Below are 15,069 nucleotides of genomic sequence, written 5' to 3' on the forward strand. Positions count from 1 at the left end.
GCCCACCTCACCACCTCCCCGGGCACTCTGTCAGAGAAATTCCAAATCAACAAAAACAAAGTACAGCTCCTTTTTATTTTTTTCCATATATTTCTCCTGAAGATGTTGGACAATAAAAATTGCACCAGCGGGACCTGTGCCTGACATAAACCAAACTGCATCTCATCAATACTCACTCTTTCCCTTTTTATAATTTGTAGGACTTTCTCCATTACTTTCATTATCTGATTCAGAAGTTTTAGGCCTCTATAATCTGTTTCCAGGGCACCACCCTTCCCCTTATGCACATTTACAATCACACTCTTCAGCTAGTCATCTGGGACAACACATGCAAGTACTGTATATCTGAATTCACCAAATCAGCAACTATACCCACTCCTGTATCTCCTAAGGCCTCCAACATTTCAGCCGTTAACCCAGACACACCACCCGCCTTCCCAATCTGCATCCTGCATATTGCCCTACTCACAGTAGGAGCACTAAACAAAGGCCAAGTGCCAAACACTGGATCCGTTGACTTCAAACCTTCCCTGTTCCAGTCAAACTCCACATTCAGCAACCGGTTATAATGCTCTCTCCAGGCGTTTTAATATCCTCACTGTCCAGTACTACCTCTCCATAGTCATTCCTCACACACTGCACACCGATGATAATCCTGATTTCCCTATTCATCTGATTTGTCACCTCAATTATCATATTCTTCCTTTCAGCGCTGTTTAGATTATCCGGTAAAAGTCTCCGACATATTTTGACATGTATAAATACTTTCTAGTCATACGCTAGGCAACCAAATATTCCTCTCTGTAACTACTCCCTTTCCATTCCCCGAAAAGTCTTTTTTCCTTAACTGTGGCTTCCTCACCCTCATCCTACCACCACGTTATTGTAAGAAATTATTAATGTATACATATTTGGTTACCTAAGCAATTTTCATGGGTAGTAGTTGCATGTTATTGAGTCATTTGCCTGTTCAAATGAAGCATTGTTTTATTCTTATATAGATGAATGTTAACGTGTGTGTGTGTGTGTGTGTGTGTGTGTGTGTGTGTGTGTGTGTGTGTGTGTGTGTGTGTGTGTGTGTGTGTGTGTGTGTGTGTGTGTGTGTGTGTGTGTGTGTGTGTGTGTGTGACAGAGAGACAGAAGGATGGAGTGAGAGGAGGAAATTGGTTACTTGTAAATCCTCATATGAAGTCACAAAGGCTTTGCCTGCTTGCCTGAAGAACATGGCCCCCGCTGCCTGTGTGCCTGCAGAACATGGCCTACCAGTGCTTGTGTGCCTGCAGAACATGGCCTTCCAGTGCTTGTGTGCCTGCAGAACATGGCCTTCCAGTGCCAGAGTGCCTGCAGAACATGGCCATCCGGTGCCGGCAGAACATGGCTTACAGTACCTGTGTGCTTGCAGAACATTGCCTTCCAGTGCCCTATGTGCCTGCAGAACATGGCCCTCCAGTGCCTGTGCCAGCAGAACATGGCCTTCCAGTGCCTGTGTGGGTGCAGAACATGGCCTTCCAGTGCCTGTGTGGGTGCAGAACATGGCCTTCCAGTGCCTGTGTGGGTGCAGAGCATGGCCTTCCAGTGCCTGTGTGGGTGCAGAACATGGCATTCCAGTGCCTGTGTGGGTGCAGAATATGGCATTCCAGTGCCTGTGTGGGTGCAGAATATGGCATTCCAGTGCCTGTGTGGGTGCAGAATATGGCATTCCAGTGCCTGTGTGGGTGCAGAACATGGCATTCCAGTGCCTGTGTGGGTGCAGAATATCGCTTTTCAGTGCCTATGTGGATCCAGAACATGGTCTTCCAGTGTCTGCAGAACATGGCCGCCCAGTGACTGTAGAACATGGATTCTATTTCGTGTGTGCGTCTACAGAACGTGATCTCCAGTGCCTGTGTAACTGCAGTACATAGTCAATAATGCTTGTGTTCCTGCAGAACATGACTCCCAGCGCGTGTCTGTGCTTGCAGAACATGGCTCCCAGTCCCTGTGTGCCAGCAGAACATGGCAAGCATTGCCCGTGTACCAACACGACATGTCCCTCAGTGCCTATGTGCTTGCAGAACACGTCCTTGAACTGCCTGTGTTTCTGCAGAACATTGCCCCAGATGACTCCCCCCGTGAACCTCTGCCTCTGGGGCCGTTGTCTGGCCCAGGTAACGGCGACGTCTTGTGCAAAGTCTGGAAAGCATGACACGGACATTGACTGAGCCTGTTGTGAGCATGAAAGCTCAGAGTTTCACTCGTCACAAGTTTGGCTAGAGAACTGATTTTTATTGCATATGTGTTTAAAGATTATATGTATAAAGATATCAATAGCGAAAAAATGTATCTCCACTGTTCAGTAAACACTACAATGTTTGGTTACATGTATGTATCCTATTGGCTCCAGAAAAACGTTACCCAGGCATTTGTGCCCTGGCTAAGACTTACCTGGTAACATTGACGGGTATTACAATGGGCATGGCCGTAACAATTTTCTTATCTCGTCTTAATTACTCCTGCTTTTACCCGGCATATTGCACTGTGGTCATTTCATCCTTTTCTTCAGCATACGGCTTATTGTTTTGTTTAATCATTTCCTTTCTCTCCCGTCCGTCTCACATCCCTACATAGCTTTCTTTCTCTCTCCTCCCTCGATTTCCACTTTCCTACTTTATTTCCTCTTACCTGACCCCCAACCAACTCACCCCTGTTCCTTACCCTTTTTCCCTCACTCCTTCCACTCCTACCCATTTCTTACACGACGCCTAAAACACACACACACACACACACACACACACACACACACACACACACACACACACACACACACACAGTATTAAATGAAAAAGTCACACTCACGTTTGGGCCCTTCCTCCCTCTCTTTCATTCCCTGAAAAGAATGTTTTTTTTTTTTTTTTTCTGATATCAAGGCCACAAGTTAAGTCATACTTTTAAACAATGTTTTAACATATGAACATTTCACTAATCAGAAATATTTAAAATTGAGATAAATGGGTTTATTTATGGATGCTTTGTTCATTTATTGGTACAATAATGAACGCTTATATGATTATATTATGAGAAAACGTCGTTATTATGTATTCGTTATTTTTATTTTTCTATTTTTTTCAGGTAAGTGGTGCTTTTGGTGTTGCTACGACAGAGAATGTTAGTATAAGTGGACACAGAAGATTGATTTTTATGTTCAGTCACCAATAAAAATCCTTCTGTCACCCCTACATCTCTCTCCATTGTCTTCTCAACCAGCCTCACAAGTTAACAGCAACGGACAATGATTTTATAAGGCCACAGACCATTGTCATCAATGGCGTTTGCTTCGGATTCACCGAAGTAACTTTTTAAATCTTTGGAAAGAAAGCTAAGAGACATGATAGGATTTTTGTTGCTCACTGTACATATCTCCGAGGTAATGTTCTGAAAATGTAGTCAGTGGTGGAATTATTTATATTAGGTAGTTTTGCTTATTGCGTTACAATTTCTGTCCTGTCACCATGGATTTTTAGATGGGACTTATACTGTGATATTGAATTAGGAATATAGTTAGGTACAAGAGATACATGCTGACGTTTAAAACCGAAAATTATTATGAACACACTTATGATACAGGAGCATGTGACATTTTCCGTTGCTAAGTGAAAAAGATTATTAAGAATGATAAGGTTGATATCACAGAAGTAAGTACGATTTAAGCTCAAATAAATAAGCCTTTAATACCACCTCCGTTCACATATACTCCTTCGCTATGATGACTTTGTTTTTTTTTTCTCGCTAACACGAAACAACTTGGTTAAGATGGAGAGAGACCACACTGAAAGAAGAGGTCAGAAATTACCTCCGTCAACAAATTCAATACAGCGAGTCTTTATAAGCTGCTCTCCCAGACCCGTCCTGTTTCTTCACCCACCTCCATGCCTCTCCAGCTTCCTCCCTGCCTCCCCACCTTGCTCCCTACCACCCCACCTACCTCACTGTCTCACCACCGACCTCCCTGCCTCACCACCTACCTCCCTGCCTCACCACCTATCTCTCTGCCTCTCCACTTACCTCTTTGCCTTTCCACCTACCTCCCGGTCTCTTCACCTACCTCCCTGCTCTTCCATCACCTCTATACCTGCTCTGTCTCGACTCTCATCCTTTATCTGCATCCAACAGCATTTTCCCTCATTCTCCACCCATCATCGCTGTTCTGTCACCATATTTCGCTTTCACACTTCATATTTCTTCTTTTCTGCTTTGTCTCCAGCTGCCTACCTCTCTCTCCTTACCTACCTTCTGCCTACTTCATTCTGCTCAAATCCTCACTCTCCCCCATTCCTTACTTACCATGGCAGTTTTTGTCTTCCCAGCCCCCGTGCATTTACCTTCACTCTTCGTGGCTTCCTACCTATTTCTTCCTTCACTCTCACTCTCTTTCGTTCTTTAACCATCATGATAAATCTTTCTAACTCTCCTGCATTCACTCTCACTCTCATCCCTTCCTCTCCCTGTGAGTATCACCGTTTACCTACCTCTCCACCTGCCTGCCAAACTTGGGGATGGTGGCAGGCATTGCTGGTGGTAAGAAGTTAGCCAAATACCCGAGAGTAGTAGGGCCGGCGGGTGACGAAAATAATGCCCATATTACAAAACTTCCACTCTTGTATTGTCACTTGCACTAGCGCCTCCAGTTTTCTGGTGACTGGTAGTTTGGTGATGACTGTGGTAGGGAGTGGTTGTGCCTGTTGTTGTCTGGTTGTGGAATGTGGTGGCAGTGACTAACAATATGCTGGACTGAATTGGCTGATATGGCAGTTTTATCTAATTCCTCTTGTTAAACATAGAGAGTGAAAGTAACGCGGGTATAAGTGGCTGGGGAATGGTTGGGAGAAGGAGGGAGATAAGAAGAGAGGAAACCAGTAGGATGGAAGTAGTGGAAGCAACGAAGAAAGTCAAAATGAGGAAAGCCCCACGAATTGATGGGTTTTGCGGTGAAATGCTGAAGTACGGTGAAGAGATAGTAGCAGAATGGATATGGAAGATGTGCAGATTTGCCTGGGAGGAAGGTAGAGTCCCGAGTGATTGTAAGTCAGGTATAATCATTCCCGTGTACAAAGGAAAAGGGGAAAAGGAAGTGTGTGGTAATCAAAGGGGCATTTGTCTTCTTAATGTAATAGGAAAAGTATATAGTAGGATACTAACAGTGTTAAGGAAATAATGGTGGAACTAGTTGGAGAAGATCAAGGAGGTTTTAGGAAGGGAAGAGGTTGTGCAGATCAGATATTCATCCTAAGGAGTTTAGTGGAAAAGTTTCTAGAGAAGAGAATGAAGTTGTCTGCTGCCTTCATGGATCTGGAGAAAGCATATGACTGTGTGGAGCGACAAGAAATGTGGAAAATGTTAAGAATATATGGAGTGAATGGGAAGCTGAGTGCCGTGAAGAGTGTGTATGAGGGTGCTAGGGCTACAGTGCATGTGGATGATGAACTGAGTGAATTTTTCTATCTGAATGTTGAATTAAAACAGGGATGTGTCATGTCTCAATGGTTGTTCACTTTGTATATGGATGGAGTTATTAATGATATACAAGGTAGTGCAGTGGATGCTGGGGCGGCCCTAATGAGAGAGGGCGGCGACTGGAAACCTACCGTACTGTTGTCTGCAGATGATACTGTACTGTTAAGTGAAGACGAAGGAGAATTGGAAGGCTTGGTGAGTTTGGATGAGTTTGGAAGAAACGGAATCTGAAGGTGAATGTAGGGAAGAGAAAAATTATGGTCTTCGAGACAGATGAGGTTAGTGAGTGCGCTCTGAGGACGGAGAGTAAGGACATGGAATATGTGAGTGCATGTAAGTACTTGGATAGTGTGATGAATAAGGAGGGAAGTTTAGAGGATGAAGTGCTTGAACGGAAACAACAAGGTATAAAGGTTACTGGTTCACTGAAAGCAGTGATTAGAAATAAGGAAGTGAGCAAGGACATAAGAAAGTCGTTGGTGCATGACAGTACTGTAATACCCACTCTGACGTATGGAAACATTTAGACCTTGTTGGACGGACGCAAGACAAAAGTGAGAGCAGCGGAAGTACGCTGTTTGAAAGGAGCATGTGGAGTTATATGGAGAAACAGACTGACGAATGAGGAAGTCAAGGAGTGTTGTGGTGTGGATGTGGATGTGACATAAAGCGTTAGTATAAATACATTGGGATGGTTTGACCATGTGAAGAGGATGGAGAGTGAGGGACTTGCGAGTAGGAGAGTGTATGTGAGTGAGGTGGGGGGCTCGAGAGAGAGAGAGAGAGAGAGAGAGAGAGAGAGAGAAACCAAGGATGAGATGGAGGGATAAAATGGAGAGGTAAATGAAAGAAAGGGGTGTGAGATGAGGGGAGGGCAGCGAAATGGAAGGGGACAGGGCGACATGGAGGCAATTTGTTAGTAACCACTCCTTATGGGATTAAGGTCTTGGCTATAAAACTGATATATAAACTATATTACTAAGGTATTTGTACTGCAGTTAGTTTCATTGTCGGGTGTTTTAATGTTTCGTTGTTGTTACTATATTGTCACTAATATTGCCTTTATTATAAATGGCTGTGCTTACCACCTACGCACTTGATACAGTTCTATTTTCAGGTTACTATACTATTAATAGCCAAATTTATTCTGGTAGCCAAGCCCAGGAAACTATTTGCTGCATTGGGTGGTAGCCATGTAAACAAATGAACGTCTAATGATCTAGTGGGGTAATGTGCTCTAATCGATGAGACGCAGAAGGGTATACGTCTGAGGGCAAGTCTGGGATTTATTGTTCAGATAATACCCCTCACGTGTTAGCAACTTCCGACTCCCGCCTACGCACTCCCGATGAATTAATCTATAATAATACCGACCACATATTTGTGAAATTTTGTACAAGACAAGCAATTTTGTCATTCTGAAGTATTCCAGAATATTAGAATGCCATCAGTAGTCTTAAATTACTCTATAATAGTTCTTGTACGTATAACTATAGACCCTATTCCCGAAGGGGGTGGTTACTAGTAAAACGCCTCCATCTTGCCTTGTTCGCCATCATACACCTCTCCATCCCTTCCCTCCACCTCATCCTCGGCCTCCCATTACCTTTCCCCCCTTCCATTTCACTCACATACTCAATCAGTGAAGTGCACTTTTGAGAGTGCGACGAGCGAACGAGCATTTCGCCATACGACTATCACCATAATTTCATCTTGGTGTAGACTTTGAACGTTTCTGGTGAGGTAATTGAACAATAACAGAAGAATTATTGAGCTACAGTATTTTTGAAGTTGATTTTATAATGGAGCATGTCAGTAGAAGCGTTCAGTACATTACCTTGGAAAGTTGTGATTTCAAGGGATTTGTTTAGTTTCATCAGTAAATATATAGCTAAAAACCAAATCTATTAAATGTATCTACTGCCTCCTGAAAGAAGCTCTTCTCTATCTCACGTAGTAAAAAACTTATTAGTCTCTGAAAACCATAGCAGTCGAGCCGTGTCGTGTCGGGCCGGGTTTGGTCATGTTAGGCTGCTCATCTCTCACATGAATGTAGATTAAACCTCAATTCGCTATATTTTCTCACTTCACTCGCTGCGCTTGCTCGCTAGTAACTTCTCTCTCTCTCTCTCTCCATGCCAAACCAGGCACGGTACTTTTCCTCACGTCATATTATTTTCATCTTTATAAAATATACGAGGTGCTACCCCAAAGTTCCAGTAATTTGAACAGAGAGAGCCAACTGTTTGCAGCTTTGCCTTTTGCCACTAGGATGGGTCAGCAGCACCCGTTGTGCGTCGGTGTGGCCCCGGTCGTGTCTGTGAGCAGACGTGTTGTTGAGCTACACCTACTATTTTAACGTGGTGTGTAGGTGGTTTGACGATTTTGCAATAGCGGACCAATGGCGCAGCAATGTCAAGTCGATGTTGATCGTTTTCTTCCATATCCAAGGGATTGTTCACAAGGAATTCGTCCCACCCAGTGAAGCTGTCAGCGAAAAGTTTTACTGTGAAGTTTTACAGCATGTGAGGGAGAACATCCGCCGCAAACGTCCACAACAGTGGAAGAACAAGGACTGGGTCCTGCATCATGACAACGTTCCCGCCCACACACATCGATTTTTGTCCAGCAGTTCCTGGCTTCCACTACCACTGTAGTCATTCCTCACCCACCCTATTCACCTGACCTTGCCCCCTGCGACTTTTTCCTGTTTTCCAAGCTGAAATTACGACTGGAAGGGCGTCGATCTGACTCGATTGAGAAGATCCAGACAGAATCGCGGGAGGTGCACAAGACCATCACGCCTAAAGCCTTCCAGGGATGCATGGACTCGTGGAAAAAATGCCGGGACCACTGTATACATGCCCAAGGGGACTACTTCAAAGGCAACAGTGAGAACTAGAAGGTAAGGTAACTTATTTTCCTACAATATTCAAATTACTGGAACTTTTGGGTAGCAATTCGTATAAGTAGTTTTCCCGTTAATGTCAAGAAATCTGTAATAATAAGGTCTTTGTAGTTGTGAAATCTCTTCCATCTCCGTAGTTGTGAAATATTCATTGGCAGCAGTATCCTTGGTTTTGAAGTTTCTGTAATACTGGTAACGTAATTACAACTGAATAATGTAAACTAATATCATTCTTACAGCTGAAGAATAATTTGCTACACAGACTGGCACAACTTGACTGTGTAGTTATGCAGTCCAGAGTACTCAAAGACTGAAATAATATACTATAAATGTAGATGCAGTTGTGGTGGTGATGTGTCAGATGCAGATGTAAATAACAATAGTTTTTATGTGGCATTTGTGTTGATGGTGGTACGTTTGTAGTATTGTGCAGCTGTGCAGTGTTCTAACACGTTTTTGGTAGTGACTCTGACGGTGGCAGTGGTTATGGCAGTGCTAAGGTAATGGTGCCAGTGATAACTCTGTAGTGATTGCGGTGTTGATGATGATGGCTGTTACTGTGTGGTAGGTGTGTTTTGTTGTAGTTGCTTGTATTATAGTTGTATGTGTGTATGGTAGTTTGAGGTGTGTTTTTTGCATTTTTCATTCTCTGTCAAAAAAAGGCTTAGAGCCAGCAATACTTCTCTTTTACTAATGAAGCTGTTACTATATTTCTTGTTCTAACTTCAGGTGTAAATCATTGCTGCTTTAGCTGATACTGTTGTCATAGCTGCCATCAATTTCGTGGGTCTTGATTTCGTTGTGTGTTTTTAGTAGCTCTAGTTCAGTTTGTAATAGTTCTTTTTCTTCTTTCTACCTTCCATACCACTTACTTTAGTTGGTATAGTTGTCGTGTTTGCTTGCTAAAGTTCTAATGATGAGGCTGATGAATATTGTTTAAATTTTTATGATCGAAAATTGGCATGCTAAATAAAATAGCTTGCGTTTCTATGCAAGAAAGAAGGAACCAAAGGCCAGAAGAACGCAAGATTGATTCCCCCAAGAAAAAATACGAACAAGATAACACAGTCAAGCTCAAGATCCGTTCTAGATGCCTGGACACACTGCGTTTAAAAGACTGTAGGTCATAGGTAGTTGAAAATACAGACAGGAATGACAGTTTCAGAGTTGGCTTCCTGCATTCAAGAAGGACTGGGAATAACGGCTAACCCTTGCATTAGAGACTTGCACAGGAAAGGGATGATCGTTTGCTGATAGAAGCAAACTACTGTACTGTACTGCAGTAGTGGTGGAGGGATGCAAGTAGACAGTTCAGACGAGCAGTGACCATTGAAGTAGAGACGGAAAAGACAGAAAGATGCAACAGTGCGGCGAAGAGAAAGAGGTTAGAGGGAGTCGGTAAGATGAGAGTTAATGAAGCGAAAAGCCTCTGAAGTGAAAGGAGAATAAACCCAAAGAATGTATTATCGTAGTAATGGGAGGTAGTAATGTATTAATGGAATTAATTGCCGTCCAGAAAATTAATTGAAAAGATTATTATAAAAAAAACTGAACTGCTCACGCTTCAGCAAAACCAGACCGAAATTCATTTTTTTTTTTTTTTACCTAAAACTAATCATACGCAAAAATAATTACCTGGATACTGTCGATAAAATAATTGCAATATACCGGTCCAGGCTGCACAATATCACTTTGTGTTTTCTGTACGCTGTTATTTATTTTTTTTGACAGGTAGACTGGCTTTTCTGAGCCGAATATAATTGTGTGGCCTTGACTGGAATATGACAGGAAGAACTATATGACCAAATTATTTACCCTAAACAGCACGTGCTGGGTTTCTGGACTCTTTGCTACTTAAGAACAGATGATAACTTCAATACGGTGACTTTTATATTCTTACAATTTCTGGTCGATTTTACTCAGCAAAGTATGATGAGTGTTACGAAAAGTATGATGACTGTAATGAAAAGTTTGATGAGTGTTATGAAAAGTATGATGACTTATGAAAAGTACAGTATGATGACTGTAATGAAAAGTTTGATGAGTGTTATGAAAAGTATGATAAGTGTTATGAAAAGTGTGATGATTTATGAAAAGTACGATGAGTGTTCTTAAAAATATGATGAGTGCTATGAACGGTATGATGAGTGTTGCTGAAAAATTATTATGAAGGATTTGTGTGACAATGCATCCTACTGAAGGTGCTTGTATAGCGGGACATACCTGTGAGCTAGACATATAAAAAATATTTCCTCTAACAAGCTATACGAAAATAACGAGAGAGATCCTGTAATTTTGACATTATTCGTCTGACAGTACTGGAAAGAGAAACTTTGGAGTCAAAACTTCACTGCAGTTTGTGGGAATAATGTGAATCAGGATTCGAAATGCTTTCATGTAATGGTTACTTGGAATAACTCATATTAGTTCTGCCTTTTTTTTTTTTTTTAATTTTCACTCATTAATGGCAGCACCTCTCATGAATGGGACTAAAATTATGTTATAAGAGAAAGACATTAAGAACCAACGAGAACTCTTTCCGCACTCTAAAAACCTTATTGCATACCAGGTTATGCATCAGCAGGAACTTCTCTGCCTTAACCGTTCAGCTGTTAGGGACGCATTCTGGTGGTTTCACTTCGACCCATGTCACCTCTCCCATGACAGCTACGACTCTGTTGTGGTTTTACTTAAGCAAGCTGTGTCGACACTGAGAGAGAGAGAGAGAGAGAGAGAGAGAGAGAGAGAGAGAGAGAGAGCAAACGAATATTAAGGTGAATAACCTACTCCCTTGCGTGATACAGTATTTATGCAGACAGTCGTAATTAAGAGGTATATGTGATAAGCAACAGAATAATAAGATATAATGTGGAATTTAAATATCTAAAGAGCAAGTGCCTGATTGGTAACAGTATCATCTGAGAAATTTATCCGACACTAAACAATACTGTGCTGTTCTGTAACACAAGAGGATGGTGAAGGTTGCACCTGTTTAAATTGACTTTGGTCAGCGACCTTGACCTTTAACTGATTCTTCGGACTCGAATCTCTCTGTCCAAGTTAAACCTGGACGCTTCCACAAAGTTTAGTTTGCATCAGATAAAATGTGTACAAATTAAGCTTGCCATGTTCTAAAAAATAATAAAGAAAAGGTCTTGAATGATCCACAACTCGCCCCAGAAAATTGATCCAAATATGCTCAAAACTGTTATTTTGTTCACGCACGTGACAGAGAGTTGACCTTTATTCTTGTCCTGTAACTTTGACTAAATTTTACCAAAACTGAATTCCTCTGTACTCATTGTTCTCAAAACTGAATCCCGTCGTTCTTCTATGACATTTGTTACTTCCACGGGGTTTGGTTCAAATAAGATCAAAAGTGTGTGAGTTGACCTTACCCTGTTACTCTGACCTTTGATCTTTCCCAATGACCTTGATCTTTGAGCTTGCCCTATGATCTTCAACTCTTACTTTTCCAAAATCGAAACCTATTCTTGCCTTATCCTCAACTGTGTTTGCATTGTATTTATTTCCTCTCTCTTAAGCTGAACCATCTCTCTCTCTCTCTCTCTCTCTCTGTTTGTGTGTGTGTGTGTGTGTGTGTGTGTGTGTGTGTGCGCGCGTGCAACTCTTGTGTGGTCGCATCAGGGTTATAATACAGTATTTCGGCCTCCACCTTCTCCCCGAAAGTGAGGATGGTGGATTGCTGGAAATGAGTAACTTCAGCCTGCAGTCCACCTGACTGACTTTCTGGAACCTGAGGCTACAATCACTACATCATACTATCTTTTTTTCCCCTTTCTTCTCTGTCCGTTGCTTTCGTTGCATTCTCTCTTCTTCTCTTACACATATCGTTCTTTCCATCTTTTTCTTCATACATTCTCCCATCAACTTAGACATTCTTCGCCTTTTCCTTTTACCCTCACCCTGTTCTTACCATCTCTTCTTTTACCTGTCTCAATTTCTCCTGCTTTCACACCCTTCCTAGGCCGTGCCCATGAAGCAAAATACTTCTTCAACAGAGTCGTAAACATCTCGAACAGATTACTCCCAGATTCCATGAACAGTATCTCAGTTAAGACATTTTAAAACAAAATTGATAAGTACTTGCACGAGAATCCTCACCTGACTCTGTTTCTGTCCGAATAGCCTACTTTTACCATCTACGCATAAGTTCATTCCCCTAATGTCTACAAAACACCCCCTAAACTTAACATACTTGTACATAGCATTGCATCATGTTATTATATACTTACCATACAAATAATGTAGTATAAGCTCAGACTAGGATCTGCGCAGATAGGCCTGAGTTAACGGTCACTACTCTTACTTTCGACCTGTGATGGACTGTGGATCACTGAGGGTCCCTGTTATTTAAGTGACCACCATCAGGATTTTTTAATGTACAAAGGCCCACTGCTTCAGGAGATAATTTGTGTACTTGTCCCACATGGGAAAGTTCCTTGTCACAGTGAAGAGAATGGAGCTGAGGCCTGATTAACTGCTGCCTACCTTAAAAGTGCTAGGCAAGGCTGCCACACCATTCCTGAATATCACTCTGTTCAATTTCAACATTGTGTCTACAGACGCCCCGTCAACTCAACATATTCATTCATAATGCCATGCCTCAGTTATTTATTTGATTATTCGTTTTGCTTTATTACTCTCTTTTTTCAGGTAGCCTATATATAAAATACTGCAGAACGTAACTTTTGCTTTCCAGTTTTTACTGTGAAATTTCTATGTCAGTACAGTATATACATGTTGCATGGTGGTCCTTCTCACCTTTTCCTGCCAGTTTTAACTGCAGGGTTCGGTGGCGGGGGGAGCTTTCTTGCTTTGCTATCCATATCCTTCATCATGTAGAATTAGATCTCGTAGTCATAGTTCACTATGTATGTAGCAGCCTCCAAAGTACCATAAGGTCTGTTGCTGTTTGCATTCCTTTGTATTCCTTTCACTTGCCCCACACCTCTTCCTCACTCTTTCCTTTTTTTCATAACCTCTCCCTCACTCCTCCACATCTTTTCCTTTTTCCCTCTTCCTCCCCTGCCTATAGCTCCCTGTTCATTTCCCCCTTACTCCTTTCCCAGCCTTCCAGTCGCTCCTCATTTTTCGCATACTTCTTCCTTTATGTTTTATTTTCCTTCCTATTACCTTCTTTCTTCCCCATCCAGACTTGTCCCCTTCTTTCTTCGTCTATCTTTCTCCTCCTTCCGTGGTTTATTTTGTACCTTTATCTCTCTCTCTCTGTATTCCCATTTTCCTCCTCCTCCTCCTTTTTCTTCCCTTCCTTTCTGTTTCTTCGTAGTCCTTTCCGCATCCAACTTTACGTATAATCTACTTTAACTCTCTTACCAGTCTCTCTCTCTCTCTCTCTCTCTCTCTCTCTCTCTCTCTCGTCCATTTAGACCCGACCTCTTTCTTTTCTTCAATCCCCCCCCCTCATCGTCTGTGTGTACTTTTCTCTCTTACATTTAGTCATTTTCATCAATCTTCTCCCGCACTTCCCCTTCTTGCTTTCCTTCCCTTGAAATCTTCGCTCATCCTTCTCTCCACTTCCTGTGTTGCTTTCGCCATTTGTACATTCCTCTTTATTATTATTTTTTCCTTTTCCACCCCCTTTTTTTTATTCTTTTCCCTTTCTCCTCCATTTCTTCTTTTCTCTTCTTTCTCCTCCTCCTCCTCCTCCTCCTTTCACCTCCTCACCGTGTGACATCTCAGAGTCTCCCCCCAACACCACTGCCACATGACGGATATATTTTTTCTTTTCCTGACGGATGTGAAGGATGCCTCGGAGAGCCTGTCAACACACCAAGAAAGGTAGCAAAAAGAACACGTGAATTTAAGCCTTTAGAATAAAAAAAAAAGAGAGATTCATTCATTGCCATACGCCATGTATCCCAAACGGGGTGGCCAAGGGCTTGGAGTTAATTGTTTTACAGGGAGGGGCACTAATCCTCCACCAACCCCACTTGACATGTAGGGATGCCAACAGCATCTGGTGTTCCCAGGCGGTCACCCATCCAAGTACTATCCAGACCCAACGTTGCTTAACTTCGCTGATCGAACGGGAAGCGGTGTACTCAACGTGGTATGGCCGTTGGCCATATAAAGTAAAAAAAAAAAGTTAAAATTGTACATCCACTACCATATAACATATTTCGTAATGTAGGGACCACAGGCTTGGTTACCCGGTACTACAGTATAATCCGGAACAGTTAATGGTAGATGGAATTATTCTCCAGGTTGCATTTAATAAAGAAGGGAACTTCTAATCACCCATAGAAGCTTCAAAATTTGCAATAGATTATTGTGCAAAGTTGTATCTGTGAGAGTCTTCTCCCCTCATTTATGTAAGGGGCTTTGTCCATTGGACTCTATACAGTGTGTCCCATGAGATTTGGAGAAACTCGAAGAAGGCATTACTGGAGCATCGGTACAATCCTGGGGCGTTTCGGAGCTAAAGTTACTGATGACCGTTTGGGTGAAAATACTCTTCCAATAATCAAGTGATCAGAACATCATTAGTTACAGTGTCAGAGCTTTTGAGAATTTGACTCAAATTGATGTAGATTATTATTATTATTTTTTTTTTACATTACCATTCGAATAACCCTTGAAGTTGTTTCACACATCTATCGGGACACACTGAGTATATGTATTTACCG

General features: G+C 42.1%; 1 non-coding gene across 1 annotated transcript; it reads right to left on the reverse strand.

The window, feature by feature from the left end:
• Positions 1-14,387: 14,387 nt before the first annotated feature.
• LOC145403434 (5S ribosomal RNA) lies at positions 14,388-14,506 on the reverse strand. Its single transcript, XR_013897986.1, has one exon. It is a non-coding gene; the product is annotated as a 5S ribosomal RNA (ribosomal RNA).
• Between the last annotated feature and the right edge of the window lie 563 nt (positions 14,507-15,069).

This window comes from Coenobita brevimanus, chromosome 60 (assembly GCF_032717465.1).
Source record: "Coenobita brevimanus isolate Jiangsu-jjx chromosome 60, ASM3271746v2, whole genome shotgun sequence".
Lineage (NCBI taxonomy): Eukaryota > Metazoa > Arthropoda > Malacostraca > Decapoda > Coenobitidae > Coenobita > Coenobita brevimanus.